This window comes from Castanea sativa, chromosome 12 (assembly GCF_040712315.1).
Source record: "Castanea sativa cultivar Marrone di Chiusa Pesio chromosome 12, ASM4071231v1".
Classification (NCBI taxonomy): Eukaryota; Viridiplantae; Streptophyta; class Magnoliopsida; order Fagales; family Fagaceae; genus Castanea; species Castanea sativa.
The window spans coordinates 26,370,238-26,387,246 of record NC_134024.1 but is presented as its reverse complement, the minus strand read 5'-3'; the positions used below and the strand labels follow the sequence as shown (position 1 = coordinate 26,387,246).

The 17,009-nt window shown below is 41.5% G+C and overlaps 1 pseudogene; it reads left to right on the top strand.

Moving 5' to 3' along the window:
• Positions 1-10,510: 10,510 nt before the first annotated feature.
• Positions 10,511-12,842, top strand: LOC142620441 (uncharacterized; annotated as a pseudogene).
• The last annotated feature ends 4,167 nt before the right edge of the window (positions 12,843-17,009 follow it).

Sequence of the window (17,009 nt, the reverse complement as noted above, 5' to 3'; positions counted from 1 at the left end):
TTATTCCTTTTCCTTAACCTTTTCTCCTCGGATCCTGTCCTCGGCCCCCCTTTTAACTGTTCCCTCTCTTAGAACTTAGTATTTCGTTTCTTTCTGATGGGAAAGTTTAAGTGTCTAGTAGATACCGCTGCTGGGATGGAGGGTTTTAGAGCTAAGTACCTCATTCCTAGCGACGTAGGTTTAAGATACTGCCCGGCGGAAGCCGTGGCCGGTTCTAGGAAAGCCGGAGAGGTCATCATCCCAATGGTCGCCTTCGTAGAAGGTGCAATGACCCTCCCAATGAAACCCGTTACCAAGGAGTATCTCCGCAACCACCGATTATGCCCCGATCAGTGCGCTCCCAAAGTTTTTAGGGTCTTAGGAAGCGTCGATGCTCTAAACGAGCAAATGGGTCTAAACCTCACCTGGCATGATGTCGTCTTTATGTACGAATGCCACAAACTCACTGGAGTAGGTTATTACATCAAATCCTGCTCCAGCGTAGTTAGATTGATCTCATGTTTGCCCAAGTCCAATAAAGGCATGAAGGATGACTACCTCATCGTCTCTGGCAACTGGCACGACGGCCCCCACTGCCTAGTTGAGTGGGGAGATCCAGGTGCGACACCTTAGGATTTAACTTCCCACCCCATAACTCCCTAAATCATCTAGGAATGTGCATTCGCATTTACTTGAGCGTCTAACTTTAATTTATTATATGTTCTACGCATCTGACCATGTTTGTTGATTTGGATGTTTTTCTTTGCAGATAAGTAAAACGTGCGCCCTCGCTTAAGCCACTGCAACGTTGCAGATTTGAACAGAGTGCTGCGCTCCGAGGTGTTCGTCAGCAGAGACTTACAACTTAGGGTGGCCCACTTGATTCTGGGGTACGATCCCATCTCCTCGGACTTCCAGGAGATCGAGAACGCAATAATCGCGGGTGACCGAAGGCGTAGGAGAATTCACGTAGCCAGACCCCACTTTTTGGCCAACCACGACATCCCTGACGCCCCTCACACCGTATTGTACACACAGCCCATTGCGGCAGTCCCGCTCGCCATGCACTCTCAGGCAATCGCTGTCCCAGAGGAGCAAGTGTCTTCTTCGAATACGTTGGACGAGGAGATAGAACAATTTCGGCTCGAGGACTCCCCACGACCTCGCGGAAACCTGTTTGTTATCCTTTCCGATGAGGAAGAAGAAGCAGCTGAGGCCTCTGGGATCGAAGGTCTAGTGATAGCGCGTCTAGACGACAGCTCCACTGGGGAAGACATGGACGAGCTTAAGGGCCTCATGACCGCGAGAGGCGCGAGAGTGGCCAATAAGGGAACGAGGGGGTCCCAAGTTCCCCCTGCCTTGCCACCACCCCCTCCTCCAGCCGAGCCCAAACCTCCCACCGATGATTCTAAGAAAAAAAGAAAGGTGGATGCTGAGGGGGCTGGTGGCGAGAAGCCCAAGAAGCTGAAACAGCAGCCTCTGCTGGCCCAGCAGCAGAAGCTGGACAAGGGCAAAGGGCGCACCCACTCAGTTGAAAGTGGGGAGATCAGGCATGTGGTCGAGGTGCGCCGAGCACCAGCTACCTGGTCTCCTGACTTGAGGCTGGACGGCGCACCAATTCCCTGCCATTCTAGCATTAGGGCAGTCCAACAAGGCCACGCCCATCGCTTAGGCGAGGTGTTGGAGCGTCCTCTTCTGCTGCCTAAGGATATGGAGTCCTTGGAGAAGATGGGCCAGCCGCAGCTGTTCCTCTCGTTAAAAATGGGTTTAGCTCTGGTAAGTTCCATCTTACACTTATACTCTATATTTATTTGTGAACACTTTACCGTATTTAACCTCCTAACATTTTTGCAGTCCATCCAAGAAGTTTTCGCGGCCGAGAAGTTCGTGGAGGATTCTCGGAAGCGCGCTGGGATGGAGCAAGAGCTAAGGCAAAAGGCAGAAAGGTCCCTAGGCCAGGCCTTAGCAGAGAACGGGAAGATCACTTCACAGCTGGCCGACTTGAAAAGAGAGAGAGATGGTGACAAGGCCAGCTTGAAGACGATGGAGAGCCAAGTGGAGGGGCAGCGTAAGCTTTTACGCCAAAAGGATGACGAGCTTACCCAAGTCCAACAGGCACGCTCTGACTTGGAAAAGGAGCTTACGCGGGCGAAGGAGGAGGCTCGCGCCCACAAGCATGCACTGGAGGCCGCGAAGAAGGCCAGCTATCAGGAGGGGGTGACTAGAACGCAAGAACAGCTGACAGAGGCTTTTACGGCCTTGTGTCGAGAGTACTGTCAGCAGGTCTGGGGAGAGGCCATGAATGCAGCAGAGGTTCCTCAAGCTTCCGAGCTGAGGAAGCCTGAGAACATTTGGCTTCCCCTAGACATACAGGAAATTGAAGACCCTCCTGCTGCTGCCTCTCCTGCTCTTCCTCCTGTGGTGCAAGAACTTGTACCTGATTCTATAGAACCTGAAGGTTCCTATAAAGAGAAGGACAAGTGTGATGGTGCCGAGAAGGAGCAAGTTTAAGACATGGAGCCCCTCGTCCCTTCATCAGACAAAGGGAAGCAAGTTTTGTCCACCTTTGAACTGGAACTGAAGAGTACCGAGGCTGGCAGCAGCTCCCTCCAAGACCCCCCTGCACAAGCTTAAGGCCTAGGATAGAACCTTTTGTACTCCTCCCCCTTTTTTCCATTGTATATGATTTAATGAAGAACAGTTTTATTCAACTTTCATTCATGTTGTCTTTGTTTCACTTTATTATTATTTTTTTTTTTTGCTTGCCATGAAAGTTTTTACTAATAAATAGTTAAAGGGAGAACAGCATAAATAAGTCTAACTCCACCAAGCATACAACTATGACTTCAAAACAGCCATATAACTTAGTTTAGATATTAAATAATGTCGTAGTTAGACAACTCACATGATGGTTAAACCTTTGTAATCTGACGTATTGCTTTCAGTAGGATGTAAGGTCCGAAAACCATTCCTTACAAAAATCTGTTTAACACTTAAAGATGTGGAATTTGAGATACAAATTAATGAATGGTAAGATACTGATTTCCACAAAACAGGTGATAAGAATAAGGACAGTGACAAGATATTAAGAACAGTAACTTCAAATGTTAATTTCCCCAAAGTAGGAGGTCCGAGGACCCGGCAAAACTAAGGTTCTGTTTAACAAATGACAAGATATCAATTTCCACCAGGTTTGTGGTCCGAGGACTGCACTTAACCAAGTTTCTATTTGATTCTTAAGAATAGTAACTTCAAATGTTAATTTCCCCAAAGTAGGAGGTCCGAGGACCCGGCATAACTAAGGTTCTGTTTAACAAATGACAAGATATCAATTTCCACCAGGTTTGTGGTCCGAGGACTGCACTTAACCAAGTTTCTGTTTGATTCTTAAGAATAGTAACTTCAAATGTTAATTTCTCCAAAGTAGGAGGTCCGAGGACCCGGCATAGCTAAGGTTCTGTTTAACAAATGACAAGATATCAATTTCCACAAGGTTTGTGGTCCGAGGACTGCACTTAACCAAGTTTCTATTTGATTCTTAAGAATAGTAACTTCAAATGTTAATTTCCCCAAAGTAGGAGGTCCGAGGACCCGGCATAACTAAGGTTCTGTTTAACAAATGACAAGATATCAATTTCCACCAGGTTTGTGGTCCGAGGACTGCACTTAACCAAGTTTCTGTTTGATTCTTAAGAATAGTAACTTCAAATGTTAATTTCCCCAAAGTAGGAGGTCCGAGGACCCGGCATAACTAAGGTTCTGTTTAACAAATGACAAGATATCAATTTCCACAAGGTTTGTGGTCCGAGGACTACACTTAACCAAGTTTCTGTTTGATTCTTAAGAATAGTAACTTCAAATGTTAATTTCCCCAAAGTAGGAGGTCCGAGGACCCGGCATAACTAAGGTTCTATTTAACAAATGACAAGATATCAATTTTCACAAGGTTTATGGTCCGAGGACTGCACTTAACCAAGTTTCTGTTTGATTCTTAAGAATAGTAACTTCAAACGCCAGAGGTACTTATAACTTTGAAATGTTAACTAACAAAAGCACATTTTATTAATAATAGTACATTCTAAGGTTATTTACATTCCATGGGCGTGGTACAATTCTTTCATCTAGGTCAGCTAGCCGATACGACCCTATGCCTGCTATTGAAACAATGCGATAGGGGTCTTCCCAGTTTGGTCCTAGCTTGCCCCAAGCTGGGTTCTTAGAAGTGCCCACAACTTTTCTTAGTACAAGATCACCAGGCGCGAGCGGCCTTAGCTTCACGTGGGCATCATATCCCCGTTTTAGCTTCTGTTAGTAATAAGCCATTTGGACCATAGCTGCCTCGCGTCGTTCCTCAATTAAATCAAGACCTTTCTCCAGGAGTCCATCGTTATTCTCCAGGCTAAAAGAACTCGTCTTCAGAGTGGGAAACCCAGATTCTAGAGGTATCACTGCCTCGGCTCCATAAGTCATAGAGAATGGCGTTTCTCCCGTGGACCTGCGCGGTGTGGTCCGATACGTCCACAGAACATGTGGGAGCTCTTCTACCCATCTACCTTTCGCATCGTCCAACCTTTTCTTGAGCCCACTGACTATGACCTTATTAACGGCCTCGGCTTGTCCATTTCCCTGAGGATAAGCTGGGGTGGAGTATCTATTTATGATGCCCATATCACCATAATATTTCCTAAAAGCCTTGCTGTTGAACTGAACGCCATTGTCTGAGACGAGTGTGTGTGGTATACCGAATCTAGTGACGATGTTTTTCCAGACGAACTTCTTGGAGTCAACGTCTCTGATATTTGCTAAGGGCTCGACCTCAACCCATTTAGTGAAATAGTCTGTCCCCACGAGAAGCCATCTTTTATTTCCTGTAGCTCTCGAAAATGGCCCCACTATGTCCAATCCCCACTGCGCGAAAGGCCAAGGACTAGACAGAGGGTTAAGAACCCCTCCAGGTTGATGAATATTAGGGGCAAACCTCTGGCATTGATCACATTTTCTGGCATAGTCCTAAGCCTCTCTCTGCATATTGGGCCACCAATAACCCTGAGTCAGGGCTCTATGGGCTAAGGACCTTCTCCTAGTGTGGCTTCCACAAATCCCTTCATGCAGTTCCTCCAGAAGTGCTTCCGTTGATTCAGGGTGCACACACAACAAGTACGGTCCTGAGAAGGATCGTTTGTACAGTTTCTGGTCCTCAGACAACCAGAAACGTGGCGCCTTTTGACGTATCTTATCTGCTTCAGATTTGTCCTCAGGAAGGATATCATTCCTAAGAAAAGATATGACCGGGTCAATCCAACTAGGTCCAGGCCTTATTAGATGGATGCAAGCCGCATTGACGGGGGTAAGAGTTGGCTTTAGCAAATCCTCTACAAGGATAATCCTGGGCAAATCCTGAGCCGAAGATGTTGCCAATGTGGCCAAAGAGTCTGCATGGGTGTTTCCACTCCTAGAGATGTGAGCTAAAACGAAAGAGTCAAATTCAGCTCGCTGACACTTGACCTGGGCCAAATATTCTTGCATTCTTGGGTCTCTAGCTTCCATAGTCCCCGTGACTTGGTCGACCACTAACTGAGAGTCCGAGAACATCTGGATTTCCTTTCCACCCATCCTCTGTACCATCTCCATGCCCACCAAGACTGCTTCATACTCGGCCTCATTATTAGTAGCCGAGAACGCCAATCTCAAAGATTTTTCGAAAACAATCCACTCAGGGGACATTAGGACAAGTCCAAGGCCAGACCCTCTCTGATTAGCTGCCCCATCCACATACACTTTCCAAGTCAGAGGTGATGCAGTTGTGATCACACCAACTGATTTTTCAGCCATATGTGCCTCTTTTAGGGTTTCTTCTAGCAATGGTTCGGTAAACTCTGCCACCAAGTCAGCGAGGACCTGGCCCTTCACCGAGGTGCGAGGCTTGTATTTAACATCAAAGGCTCCCAAAATGGTTCCCCATTTTGCCACCTTGCCAAAGTAATCAGCACTGCGTAACACCGCCCTAAGAGACAATTGGGTCAGGACCACCACAGTGTGAGACTGGAAATAATGAGGAAGCTTGCGTGTGGCGTGAACTATGGCCAGAAGCGCTTTCTCCAAGAGCAGATAGCGCACCTCGGCCTCATTCAAAGACTTGCTATCGTAGTAGACCGGTCTTTGCACCCCGCTTTCATTCCTTATAAGGACCAAGCTGACCGCGTGGACGGCCACTGCCAGATAAGCAAACAAGACCTCGTCCGCCTCGGGGCGAGACAAAATGGGTGGCCGAGAAAGATATTGCTTAAGCTGTTTGAAAGCTAACACGCAGTCCTCGGTCCATTGAAACCCTTTCCACTTATTCAACAATTGGAAGAAAGGACGGCATCGGTCAGCTGACCGAGAGATAAACCTATTTAATGCGGCAATCATTTCGGTCAATTTCTGGATCTCTTTTGGGTTCCGGGGTGGCTGCAAATCCTGAATAGCCTTGACCTGCGCTAGGTTCACCTCTATGCCTCTGTGAGTAATCATATACCCCAGGAACTTTCCAAATCCCACGCCAAAAGAGCACTTTGAAGCGTTAAGACGCAACTTGTACTTTCTTAGCACCTGGAAGGTGTTGGCTAGATCTTTGACGTGTGAAGGTATTGTTTTGCTCTTCACCACCATATCATCCACATACACCTCAATGGTCTTCCCTAGCTGCTGTTCAAACATTCTGGTCATCATTCTTTGGTAGGTAGCCCCAGTATTCTTCAACCCGAATGGCATGACCTTATAATGGTAGTTCCCTGTTGGAGTAATGAAAGCGGTCTTCTCCTGATCCTCCAGTACTAATGGAATCTGATGGTAACCCTGGAAGGCATCCAAAAAACTCATACGAGGATGTCCGACAGTGGCATCCACCAGTTGATCAATACGCGGCATTGGAAACGAATCTTTGGGGCAGGCCTTGTTCAAATCCGTAAAGTCCACACATACTCTCCACGTTCCATTCTTCTTTTTAACTACAACTGTATGCGCCAACCACTCGAGGTAGAAAACTTCTTTAATAGCCCCGGCCCTTTTAAGTTTGAGCACCTCTTCCTTCACAGCCTCGGAATGTTCTTTGGAAGAACGCCGAGGTGGTTGCCTTCTCGGAACAATGGCAGGGTTGACGTTTAGACGATGACAAATGAAGTTTGGATCTACGCCTGGAGCCTCATAAGGATCCCACGCAAAAACATCGATATTGTCTTTCAGAAATTCCAACAACTCCATCTTCTCCTAGTGCGGCAAGCGCATGCCGACTTGGAAGAACCTCTCTGGATCATCGGCTATCAAAAACTTTTCTAACTCCTCACAATGGGCCTCCTCTCCTGTCACCACTACAGGTGCATCAGGAGTTGTTAATTGCTATGATTCTTGGATGGGCAAAGCTGATGACTCGGCTTTTGTCTGATGAAGCACTGCGGCCGATATGCACTACCTGGCCACCGATTGGCTGCCGAGGATTTCCTCAACATATTCCCCTAAGGGGAATTTAACCTTAACATGCAAGGTAGAGGAGACGGCTCCCAGAGCATGCAGCCACGGCCTGGCAAGGATGGCTGTATATGGAGAGTACGCGTTAACCACAATGAAATCCACCTCAACCGTTTCTGAGCCGGATTGAACGGGCAAACGGATCTGTCCCTTCGGCACAACGACTCTCCCTTCGAAGCTTATAAGTGGCGAGTCATAAGGAGTAAGATCCTCCAGCTTCAACCTTAACCCCTTAAATAGATCAGGGTACATGATATCTGCACCACTGCCCTGATCTATCATCACCCTCCTCACATCATAATTCCCTATCCTAAGAGTGACCACAAGGGCATCGTCATGGGGTTGGATAGTCCCCGCCTTATCCTCCTTGGAAAATCCCAAAACGGGAAAATTCAGCTTCACCCTCTTCGGCCTGCAGCCTGACTCCTCGGCCTGAGAATGTGAAACTGCCATCACTCTGGTGGGACCCAAGCCGGTCTTGCCAGGTGCAGCAAAAATAACATTGATTGTCCCTAACGTCGGTCGAGATGAACTGTTCCTCTAATTGTTTGAGCCAGATTGACTACCATGTCCACCAGGTTGACACAAGTGCTGCTTTAGTTTTCCTTCACTGACCAGCTGCTCCAAGTGGTTCCAAAGGGTCCGACAGTTCTCGGTAGTGTGGCCCACATCCTGATGGTACTGAAAAAAGAGGTTCTGATTCCTCTTTGTAGGGTCTCCTGCCATCTTACTAGGCCATCTAAAGAAGGGCTCCTTACGAACTTTCTCCAGCAACTGATGTACTGGTTCTCGGAACACAGTGTTCACGGCCTGAGGTGCTGCCGAGTCGGACTGCCCAACATAATCTCTCCTCGACTTGTGGTTGTGGTACTTGTCCGACCTGAAATCCCTTCTCTCCTACGGGATAACCTTCTCCTTACCCTTTCCTTACTGCTGGTCTTCCTCCACTCTCTTGTACTCGTCAATACGGTCCATGAGGTGACGTACACTGCGGACAGGCTTTTTGGTCAAAGACTTTCTCAAGTCGTGATCAGTAGGAAGACCTACCTTAAAGGTATTGAGCGCCACCTTATCAAAGTCACCATCTATCTCATTAAACATTTCCCAGTACTGGTCGGAATATGCTTTCAACGTCTCCCCTTCCCTCATGGTCATGGATAGCAGCGAGTCCAATGGCCGAGGTACTCTGCTACACGTAATGAACCGCGAAGCAAATGCTCTAGTGAGCTCCCCAAACGAACCTATAGACCCCGATTTAAGGTCGTTGAACCACCTCATAGCAACAAGTCCCAAGCTAGAGGGGAAAACTTTACACATCAGAGCCTCGTTATGAGAGTGCACCGCCATCCTCTGGTTAAAGTGACTCACGTGCTCCACCGGATCAGTCCGGCCACTGTAGATGGTGAAGGTAGGCTGGGTGAATCTCCTGGGAAGCTTCCCTTTCTCAATTCTCCGTGAAAATGGAGATTTGGAGAGTTGGTGCAACGCCCGACTCATAACATCGTTCCCTAAGCCCCTAGAAGGAAGCTTCTTGCGTCTGCGAGCCGGCTGGTCGTCCTCCTCACAAGAGGACATTACGCTGGGGGGTGAGCATGACCTTGAGCTGTAACTACCTCGCCGGGCTTCCTCTGAAGAAGAATTAGATTAGGACGGTGAGGACTTACGTCTGGCGCGGCGTAGTTTTCTTTTCAGACGACCAATCTCCTTCTGCATGGCTTTAGCACCATCCTCGTGGGTGGTGCTACCCCCGCCCTAAGTATGGCTAGCCTTGGGGTATTCTGTATGGACACTTCCCTCACGATCCCTTTGACGCTCAAGACGCTCGAAATGATCCTCCGGTTGCGATCCCTGTGATTCTGCCTGGTGAGAACCTAGGCCTGCCATCGTATCCCAGCTCCTTTTTTGACTAGATTCCCACAGACGGTGCCAATTGTAAGTACACAATTGCACCTGGACCCAAAGAAGATTATGGGCTCGGGACCAATGAGCCTTAAACAATGAAAATTTGTAGAGCGTGGGTTCGATATCTAGATTAAAGGTACTGAGAACTTGATAACAGGTTCTTATATGCCAACACTTGTAAACAATGAATGATAATAGCAAAATGGGTCTCCTCAGACTTGAGCCGAGGACTCTTTCTTTAATATTTCTCTTTTTTTCCTTAAAGATTACAATTCTTAATTCCTTTCTTCGTTTCAGACCCCCCCTCTCTATGGCCTTCACTCCCCTTAAATACTTCCTTACCTCTTGCTTTTTAGACAGTGACTAGAAGTTTCAGCTTTAGTGTTCAGGGGTCACTTCCCCATTAATGCGGCCAGGGAGGTAGGTGCAGAGTCTTTAATGCGGAGGTGGCAGCCTTTGCTCTTGATATTTTTTTAACACTGGTGCCTCTAGAAGGTTCAGGGTCTCTCCCTTTTAACTAACTGTCTTCCCAGAATTCTGTCTTGACATTTGTAGTGCACCTCCGAGTTCTTTGGAACGGTCCGAGGAATAAATCACCCTCGGCTGTATCCTCGGACCCTCGGCATATGGGTCAATTCTTAGAGTTAACAAATTCTTAATTCTGGAGCAGGTCGGCCCTCCATGCTACAGTCTCAAAGCCTATATGCCCACTTGGGTCCTTTTACTCCCCACAAATGCACTTAAAAGACAAATAATGATTTTTTCACAAAAAGATAATGAGAAATTTTATCAATGTTGGGAAAGATTTAAAGATTTGCTTAATGCTTGTTTACATCATGGCTATGAAACTTGGTGTATAATAAGTTTTTTCTATGAAAGTTTAACTCCAAAGATGCGCTAGTTCGTAGAAATGATGTGCAATGGAGAATTTTTGAATAAAGATCCTAATGAGGCTTTTGATTATTTTGATCACTTAGCTCAGAATGCCCAATCTTAGGATACCACTGATACCTCAGATAGGTCTAAAGCATCCACCAACCCCTCTGGGTGTGGTAAGTACCAACTTAGGGAAGACGATGACCTCAGTGCTAGGGTGGCTAGTCTAACTAGGAAGCTTGAAGCCATGGAATTAAGGAAGGGAAATGGAATCAATATTGTGTCTAAAATTGATGAGGTTTGTAGAATTTGTGAGACCATGGAACACCCTACCAATGAATGTCCTAAAATTCCAGCTTTTAAAGAGGTGTTGCATGATCAAGCAAATGCTATGACCATGGTGAAAAAACCATACCCTTCCCCCTATTTAGAGACATACAATTCAGGGTGGAGGAATCACCCAAATTTCAGTTGGAGGAATGATAATATGGTTGCACCTCCTATACATGGTTCTTGAGGACACCTTGCAACAATTCATGCAAACTCAATCCACCATTAATAATTAGACCTCACAAGCCATAAATGACATTAGGAGCACTCTTACTAAATTGACCACATTCGTGAGCACAATAGAAAAGGGTAAGTTTCCATCTCAACCACAACCAAACCCCCAAGGTCAATTTTGTGTTGATGATTGTAGTTCCTCTGAAAATAAAGTGAGTCAAGTTAAATCTGTAACTACTCTTTGTAGTGAAAAAATCATCGAAAAATAAACATGATGAGTCTTCCAAAAAAAAGAGTAGTGATGAAGTCCTTGAGCCTAAATCTAATGAAATTGAAAGATGTCCTATCCCTACTCCTTTTCCCCAAAGGTTGATTTCTCCTCAAAAAGTGAATCAAAATTTTGAAATCCTTGAAGTGCTTAAGCAAGAAGTGAACATTACTCTTTTGGATGCCATAAAGCAAATTCTATCATATGCTAAATTTTTGAAAGATTTGTGTACTGTTAAGCGTAAACTTAATGTACATAAAAAGGCATTTTTGACTGAACAAGTTAGTGCAATCATTCAAAACAATAGACCTCCAAAGTTTAAAGATCCAAGTTGTCCCACTATTTCATGTGTGATTGGTAATTCAAAAATAGAGAAAGCTTTGCTTGATCTTGGGGCAAGTGTGAATCTTTTGCCGTATTCAGTGTATGAGCAATTAGATCTAGGTGAGTTAAAACCCACTTCCATAATTTTGCAACTTGCCGATGAATCTATGATTGTACCAATGGGTGTTGTTGAGGATGTTTTGGTTCAAGTGGACAAATTTTATTTTCCTGTTGACTTTTTATTTTGGACATGCATCCTATTTCTAATGCTAATTCTCAAATATCTGTGATTTTAGGACGCCCATTTCTTGCAACTTCTAATGCATTGATAAATTGTAGAAGTGGGGTCTTAAAATTATCTTTTGGCAATATGACCCTTGAGCTTTATATTTTTAATAATTGTATGCAAACTAGGGATGAAGAGGATGTGTATGTAGTTAACTTGATTGACACAATTGTTCAAGACCAAACATTAGAAACTTGTTTAGTCAATTCATGTGATTTTAACTTTGATGAGAATTATGAAATTGCATACATTCACTGTCTCTTGGAATCTGCACAGGAATTGGAAGCAAGCAATTGGAAATTGAAATATGAGGAGTTGCCACCTTGTGCGATAAAGTTATTGCCATTTAGTGAGCAAGTACCTATATGGAAGTTGAAGCCTTGGCCAAATGATCTCAAGTATGCTTTTCTAGGAACCGATGAGGCTTTTCCTATGGTAATACCTTCTGAACTTGACTCCTTGCAAGAATGTAAGTTATTAAATGTTTTGAGTAAACATAAGGGTGTAATAGGAAGGAACATGGCTAGCATAAAAGGACTTAGCCCATTGGTTTGTACTCATAGGATTTATTTAAAGGACAGTGACAAACCATCTAGGGAGACTAAATTTTTTTTTGGAAAAAACAGTTAACCCAAATAGTAAAGATTGGTCTTTGAGGTTGAATGATGCACTTTGGGCGTACTGCACTGCCTATAAAAATATTCTTGGTATGTCTCCCTATATACTTGTTTATGGTAAACTTGTCACTTGCTTGTGGAATTGGAACATAAATCATATTGGACAATAAATATGTTTAACTTTAACTTAGACAAGGCTAGTTCATTGAGAAAATTGCAAGTGAATGAGTTGGAAGAAATTTGGCATGATGCATATGAGAATTCTAGGATTTCTAAAGAAAGAATGAAGGTTTTTCATGACAAACAAATTTTAAGGAAATCTTTTGAGCCATCTCAAAAAGTTCTTTTGTATAATTCTAGGTTACATTTGTTCCATGGAAAATTGAGATCTAGATGGACTAGACCTTTCATTGTTATAAATGTTTTCCCCCATGGTGCCATAGAAATTGAAAATCCTAAAAATGGTTACATACTTAAGGTGAATGGACAACGTCTTAAGCCATTTCTTGAGAATTTTTCACAAGAGGAGGAATCCATTAATTTTGAGGACCCCATTTATCAAGACTTGCCAAGCAATTAGTATTAGCATTTGTGTCGTAGTCTAGATTTTTTTTCCTTTTTATTATTTCTGTTGTTTTGTTTTCTAACCCTTTTTGCAGGTGTTAAAGTTTTTTTTTTTTTTTTTTTTTCTGTTCATTTATGTTCATCACTTCAAGGTACTCTCTGTAATCTCTACTCTTTATTGTTTTTCCTTGTTATCATTGAGGACAATGTAAGTTTTAGGTTGGAGGGAGGAACTTGAGATGATTTGCATTTGGTTTTATTTTATGTTAATTTTTTTTTTTGGGGTTGTTATTAGGGATTTGTTATTTCTTTTTTTTTTAGTCCAATTTTCAAAAAAAAAAAGAAGAAAAAAAAAGAAGAAGTGTTGCTTTAGCAAGAGCTTTAAGTCAAAGTTCTTTATGCTACTTCTATCCAAAGAATTCATGCTCAACTAGTGTGCACATGCACTTTAGCCACATGAACATGTTTCTTGGTTGAGAGATAGAGATGACTTTGAAAATCTTGAAATAAAATGTAGAGACTATAACCCAAGTGAGGTCTTGAGCCATTCATTTTTTTAGAGGGTTATTTTCTTTTGACCTCATTTTTCATTTGGAAGCACATAACTTTGTTGTTGCTTAGTCTCATTATTCTTTGATTTGGTCGAATGCTAAGTATTCATCAAATTTTATGCCACACCTAAATATGTTAAAGTCATGGATTTTGAAGAACTATTCCAGTCCTTAAGAGATGATTTTAGGCAATATTTGTTAATTTTGAGCCTTTATTATTTTCTTTCTTGATACATTACAACTAGTCACCCATTTGTGCCTATTATTTTAGCCGTTCTTCCTCAAACCCTTTCCTAAGGTGTTCCAAGAATGAATGCAATCAAATTGTCTTATTACGATAAATTTGTGGTGAAATAGTTGGAAGAAAAGGAGGACTCACTCAAAAAAAAAAAAGTAATAAACAAAAAAGGAAAAATGTTGAAAAAAAAAGGAATGTGAAAGAGGAAGAAATAGAGAATGAATTTGTTGATGAAATTTTGAAGAAAAAAAGAAAAAAAAGTGAAAGTGCAATATTCAAGAAGCTTGAGAGAATAAATTAATTGGCATATATTCAAAAGAAGTTGTCTCTTTAATTATTCTTAGGAACACTTTTTATTTTTACCAATACCCTTTGTTCTAAATTCCTCATCTTTACCCTACATTACATCCCAATGAAAGTCCTATTTGATCTTAAAGAATGTATGGTTTGGATTTGACATGACTAATCAATGTGTGTGGTGTAATATTCTTAGTGTCTAAAATCCTTTCATGAGACTATAAATATCCTTTATTTAGCTTCACCATTCTTTATCTTATTTATATGTGAGATATTAGTTCTATATTATTCTGCTCACATATGTTTGAGAGTGTTACACCCTTTTCGGAGTGATTTTATTTGCTAAGTGTTAACAAATGTGAGATTTGAGTTGAAGCATAACTTTGGATAGAAATTCAAGCCATGTTTTATCTTAAGACTAAGGTTGTGTTTGTGTTGGCTAAACCATTCACACATTAAGCATTGATGGCATGTGGAATATCTTTGGTGGTTGTTAGTGTTTTGACCTTTGATTAACTATTTCTACTAAAATAATAATTTTTTGTTATTTTGTGTCTTTATCTCGAGTCGCTTAAATTGCTAGGTACTAGCAATGAGCTGGTTGGGGAGTGTGATAATAGCTTAATTTTGCATATTTATATCATTATTAGAAAAACATTATCATACTTATTTTGATTTAATTCATGCATTTTATAGTTGATTTTGGAATAATGCTAAATAATCAATTTTTGTGCTTAATTGAATTTTGATGCTTGAATTTGTCTTTTGTAGGATAATGAAATTAAATAAGTGGATTTGTACAAAGAAGAAAGTTAATGGACTTTAATTTTACAAGGGCCATGATAAAGTCAAAGAAAGCCAACCTAATAAAATTCAAGTCCAATTGGAGCAAGGAATCAAAGGAAATTTGCACCTAATCCAAGCCCAATTCGGATTAGGATTCTAGCTTGCGCACCAGTTAGTATTTGGAGCATAGCTTTCGGTTCAAATATCCAATCAAGATGATTCAAGTTGGGCTAGAAAGCTAACTTAAAGGGATACAACTTTGTAGTTTACCAAAAGTCCGAATGAGGAAGTTAAATGGGAAAAAAATTCAGTTAAGTGAAGCATAAAAACCTTTGATTTTCTCCAAACAGGAATTCAACTTGTAATAGGATTCCTTGGCCTATTTAAAGGCTCTTTAGGGAAAAATTCTGGGGGGAGCTGTTGTAGAACATAATTTAAGTTTCCTTAAAGTTTCTTTACAGTTTTTAGAATTTTATTTGTATTATGGCTTGCTAGAAGCCTTGCTAAGGCAAGGGGTGAAACCCAACCGTTTGTTGGATTCTTCTTAGCAATTATTTATTGGTTTTAATGCTTATATTTTTATGTTTTTGATTGTTTTACTCATCTAGAAAAGTGTTTAGTTGTATATAATCCTTTGATTTATCGTAGACTCCAGGCACGTTAAATGCTTCGTATTCTCTGCAAACTAATTCACTAGTTTTGTTTTGCCTAAAATCAATCAATTGCATGAACTACCTTAGACTAATTTTTTGAGTTTTTATTGTTAAATCATCTGACTAAGATCATCATTCGTATGAATTTTAGTTGAGTTATTAAATAAATATTGCTAAGGCTACCAATAGATGTGTTGTGTGTGGATCCCTAAACCTTAGCGCTTTAATATATTGTTATTTTTTCTCAATTTAAATTACCTTTACTAAACTATCAAAAAACCTCTTCAGGTAAACTTTATTATTTTAGTTTTATTCTATTGTAGTTTGCTAATCAATTCCCTTTCCTTGTGGATTCAACCTCGGACTTTCCGAGTTATTACTTCGCGACAATCTTGCACTTGGGAGCATTATTGAAGTCGCAACAAGCTCTTGAAAAACTTTGCAAGTAAATAGATCATGCATGATAAACTTGCAACTTGTCTTATCTGAAACACTTAAACAAGATTCATCATGACATCAAGTATGAAGCATAGACAAGTTGTATACAAGAAGAAACGTGTGTATAAAGAGAGAAGAACAACACATGTGTGTTGGAAAAAACTGGTTTTGTATCTCATACAAAACACATAGCGGAAGTAACAAACTAGGATCTATTTCATTCATGATTGATAATATGCACTATGTAATTTTCAAAATTTAAGAACAAGATAGCGTACCTTGGTGTGGTGAAATTCAAAACCAAAGATTGAAGTACTCAGGAATACTTTTAATCTTCACTCTAATTCTACTTTACACCCAAGATGTGTGGTCTCTCAATCAGTTTTCAAAGGGAGAATGAAAGTGTGTCTCACTCTCACATACACACCATTTCTTATATCACTAATAATAATTCTGTATGTCTCTCCCTTTATAACTAACTGATTATCTAATTGGGCTAGCCTATTAAGCCTTTCCAATTGAGCTTTAGTGTGTGGCTTGGAGTGGGACCAAAAGGGACCAATAAGACACTAGCTCCAATGGGCCTTGGACTTTTCCGTCAACTCTTGACAAGTCCAAAGTTACCATTAATTATATTTAATACCACTATATAAATATAATTGTACTCTAGGTCTTATTAATAAATTATATCCCAAGACTTTATTATACATGCAACTCCTTCATAAAATATTCGTAGTAACACAAAGTCATGAATGTAGACTGCCATTTTGTAAATTACTACATCTTATCCTTGAGTACCTGGTTTAATTCTTTAAAGTTATTCATTATATATTTATGAAATCCAATTTTATAAATATATACTTTAGTAATTTCTTACCAAAGTAGTTAGGCCTAATTCTCTGAATAACTGAACCCATTAAATTTATCTCAAGAAAATATTTTATATCTCCATCAAGAGATTATGAATTCCATCTTGAGAATATATCTTTTATCAACACTAAATGTGGTTACCCAACATATTGAGGTTTTGACCATTACTTTAAATCTTACTCCTAATATATCAAAGCAACCTACACCTCATGATCAGGTCCGTTATTCTCTCAGGATTAAGAGTTCATGCAAATAGAAGTCGTGAGATTTATTATTCATTTGACAGTCGTTAGGAGAATAATAAATCTCACAGCAGTCCAGTTCAATATGTCTTAACTCTTAAAACATAT